We start from the raw sequence: 4,492 nt of genomic DNA, 5'->3' as shown, positions 1-4,492 counted from the left end.
TTCATATTGTTACTCACACGTAAATTATTTTTTATTCAAGACTAATTTAACGACTTTATTTGTCGGGCGCCCTAAAAGATCATGCCAAACTTCAATGGATGTTTTCTCACCAGATGAAACTGGTGAAGGAATGTGATAAAGCTCGTCTTTACTCTTGCCAGTTAAAAGAACTTTCTTGGATGTATGGTCATTAGTAAAGAAAATACCGGGATGAAATTCAAAATAAGCATTGTTGTCTTGAGTAAATTGTCTCACTGATAGTAAATTTTTCTTCAAGGAAGGAACATTAAGCATATTATTCAACTTGAAACAACATGATGTTGTATGTAAAGAAGACCTAAAATGATTGACCGGAAAACCGGTTGCATTACTCATAGCAACCACATCGTTTCCTCCATATTCCAGTATGATTATGGATATTCTGCACATCATGAATTATTTGATGAGTCGCAGCGAAAATATGGGTACCAAGATGGATCAACATAGTTGTAAGTTGGAGCATGAGTATCCATATTTATTGCAACTAGATTCACATGGTATCCATTACCATGCCTATTTTAACAATTAAGTGCAGTGTGACCATAACAGTTACAAATTTAAGAAATAAGGGCAAGAGAAAATTGAGGATAATTTCCAAAAGAATGAAAGTTTTCTCTTTGTCCACGACCACGATCATTGTCACTACCTTCACCATTATTTGTGGGGCACTGGTAATGATTTTGAGGTTGAGCAGGAGCAGCAGATGATGTTTGCCTTTGAACATTATTAGCAGAAGCAGAAATAACTCTGCAATATGTTGGTCTCCCAAAAGTTTTTTTCTCAATGAGTACCCTTGTAAATTAGCAACCAACACAGGATCAGATAAGTAGTCATGGTTGTAAAAAATGGGCCATACTCAGAACCAAGGCCATTGAGTATTGTGACGCCCCCAACTCTTAAACCTGCTTAGCTAATGGATTACAACCTAATAGAAGCATCACATCTTGAACACCCATTTTAAGAATCATATTTGCATAAACTAATCCCGATACAAAATCTATACACTCTGATATTATTGTATAAATGAAAAATCTCTCGAGTGATATAAATTTAGTAATGTGTTGTTTAACAAAATCACAGTGAATAATCATAATAAAAGATACACGATATCACTAACATTTAATAAGACTCTAAGCTCTGAGAACGGATATCTTCGTGGGCACCTTTTCTTCTGAATACAAAAACTGAAGTGGGAACGAGTGACCACATCATCCCAAATGTGGGCTCAGTGGATACCATTATAACATTCAAGTAATCACTAACATGCTTCACAGTTCCACTAAAGAAAACGATTATACATCTTTTACACGCAACACAGAGCAAAAGATTGCTTCAATTCCCATGAAAGATCCACCTCCGGATAGATCTATGAGAAAAGATTTAAACAACCTAAACATATGTTATCCCAACCTCGTCTCACTCAATGGAGGAGAAGATGCTAGGAATAACTCCAGTCTCAAATAATAGCATGAATCCAGGTACCGTAAGATATTATCGTGTAATGCGTACACCTCATAAAATCTAATGTCACCATTTAAGTCTATAATATAATAAGATTTTGATTAATATGATCTGACCCAGCACAACAGGTTCACAAAAGGCCAATCATTATTCATAGACCGAAGTCTCCGAATAATAACCATATCCAGTCATGAACCTAGAATATCTGCCTAAGTCAAGATCATAGTAACCCAGTCATACTACTAAGACTGCACAATCAAGTACAATATGCACATGAGTGACTTCCCCAAATAAAATAATATATATAATAATCAAACGGGGTAAAGCCGGACTACTAGGTAATAATCAACCGGGGTTAAGCCGGACTACTATCTTAAGACAATAAAATGTAATAATAATCAATCGGGGAAAAGCCGTACTACTAGGTAATATTCGAACAACGTAGCATTGCCCTACTAAAACTTAGCCAGGAGCTATGGAGAAACACAGACACTCTTCGTGGGGAAACCTCCCAACGCATATTACACAACATACCCATTGAATTACAAACAATATGTACATAAATTAAAGACTCATCATGCTCGCGGATAAAGTAAACTTAATGCTTACAAGAAGGTTACAGAGTTCCCACCTGAATTGATGACAAGCCATGCCTACCTCGAGATCCACGATCCACGACTTCATCCTTGAATCGATCGTTGTTAATAAAGACTAACTGTTAATCACACAATCACTCTAAGAGATTAGCCAAAAGGCCTACACAAAGCTCATAACATAATCTCATACAATTCTCTAGTTACAGACTAAGTGAACTATTTAATGGTTCTAAGCCCATTTATGGTTCTACACATTCTCATTATATAACTTTGGCACACTCAATTAGATTGATTTTGTAGTCCGCTGGATACGTCTAATGAATATCTACAACTTTGTAGAAGGAACCAAAGGTCAATTCGGACCATAAGGGTCCAAAACATTAAACTAAAAATACATGGAACTAAGCCCAAGTCCATGAGCCTGATCCGGCACGGCCCACTAGTTCGGCCGATTACACAAGGCCTGGCCCAACTGGGTCAACTAACGGTCACTAACTATCTACGTCTAAGTCCAGTCAACGGTCAAGTCTAGCCAAACGAGCCTACCAGGTCAAGGTTCGCTGAGTCAAGAAAGCCGACTCAGTCAGAAATCTAAGTTAAGTGAAACAAAACAGTTAAACATATGACTGATATGAAAGGAAACTCAAAGTCAAAAGCAAAACCATTACAGACACCATTCTAATTATACACAGTTCTATAAGATGTAACTGTCTTCCATCTTCATTTCTAACAAACTTTCAACAGCATTAATCCAACATTACCATACAGCTTCCATATAATCAGCTCCCACACTAATACACAATCTTCTTGAAATTGACTAACTCATTTCAACTACATTTTGTCTACCAATCCTCAAGCCACAGCTAAAACTTGAAAATATTTGTAACTGCATACTCAGATCAACCCAATTGCACCTGCAACTCCTCTTTCAAACTGAACTTTATAATCTTTATTTGAACCATAACACTAACAGCATCAGTTCCACAAATAATCAACTGCAACATCATTTCAATATCCACCATATCTTAAATTCACTACAAGTTCAGTTTCAACACCATCAGCTTCACTAAACCGCAACTATAACTCTAGAATTCTCAATTTCAATCACTTTCATCACAACCTGCATGACTACTTCATCTAATTGAGATATTCATTCTCAAGATTACCTCATAACCATACCACCATCATACCTGTAATTATCCAACTCATCTTCGTCCCATGCAAATTAACATACAATCATAACTTCTCAAATTTACTGCCAACAAAACAATCCTGCTCTACTTCTTGTTAACTTAAAATCAACAGAAAGCCCTCATCTTCATCTTCATCTGTGACTCAATAGCATCAACTCTTCCAATCCCTCTCAATATCAGACCACCAATACCTCAACTTCAATCATAACAACTCCATCTCCATCTTAACCTAACATTCATCTAATTCTCATCTAAAACATATTTCCCATAACAATCACAGTAAGCTCAAACTCCAAATCATCTTCAATATCAGTTCTTCATGTCTCCTGCCAATTCAATAACGCCACCACAACTTCAAGCCAAAACCACAACCCTCAAAACTGCAAGCTTCATTCCAATCTTGTTGCACCAGTTCATACATCTCCTAACTCAATTTCTGCAACTTGAACTACAACTTCCATGTTCTTCTACATTTTTCAGATACCAAATTCAATCACTTACCCAAGCTTGTAATAACACCAATATTTCTTCAAATCACCACTATTTCTATCACTCAAACTCAGGAACCCTAGGTCCCATTATAAAAACCCTAATTCCCAAATTGATTTGACACAAAAACTAAAATTAAACCTCAAACATCCATTTAAACTCTAATTAACAACAAACCCACGAAATACATCACCAAATTATACTCAAATTCATAAAGAAATCAAACAAAGGCGAAACCCTAAAATAATCTCCGATTTACCTTGTCTGCTGATTTGAGTTCACCAGAATAATCAACCACCACCATCAACTAACACTCGATTGTTCCCTGCTTCTCGTGATCACAAAAATCTCTAATTCAGATTCCTAATTCACCAACCGGCGAAGGACGAGAAGAAGAAAAGAGAAGAAGAAAAGAGAAAGAGGAGGAGAAAATGACTTTCTCTTGCGCATGGTTTTGGATAAAACCAAAGGAATTATCAAGGCGCCCACGGAACGGATAAGGGAATCCAAGGCGGTACTTCTGTAAAAAGACTATTTTGCCCTTCAAACAAAACTGATGATATCTTCTTCGTCTGCTATCCGATTGACACGTTCGAGTAGTCCATTGCGCATAACTTTTCGAGACCTATCTAGTGATACTAATTTCGTAACTAGATCGTTGATATATTAATTTCTATTAATTAACGTGCGTCTCTAATTAATTGAGTCATTTGC

The 4,492-nt window shown here is 36.6% G+C and overlaps 1 long non-coding RNA gene across 1 annotated transcript; it reads right to left on the bottom strand.

Annotated features, from left to right (window-relative positions):
• Positions 1-483: 483 nt before the first annotated feature.
• On the bottom strand, positions 484-4,213 carry LOC113335437. The gene is made up of 3 exons (XR_003353344.1): positions 4,038-4,213; positions 2,132-2,215; positions 484-831 (listed from the first exon to the last, which is right to left on the bottom strand). It is a non-coding gene; the product is annotated as an uncharacterized LOC113335437 (long non-coding RNA).
• Between the last annotated feature and the right edge of the window lie 279 nt (positions 4,214-4,492).

Source organism: Papaver somniferum, unplaced genomic scaffold (assembly GCF_003573695.1).
Source record: "Papaver somniferum cultivar HN1 unplaced genomic scaffold, ASM357369v1 unplaced-scaffold_148, whole genome shotgun sequence".
NCBI lineage: Eukaryota > Viridiplantae > Streptophyta > Magnoliopsida > Ranunculales > Papaveraceae > Papaver > Papaver somniferum.
This window is presented reverse-complemented; position numbering and strand designations above follow the sequence as displayed.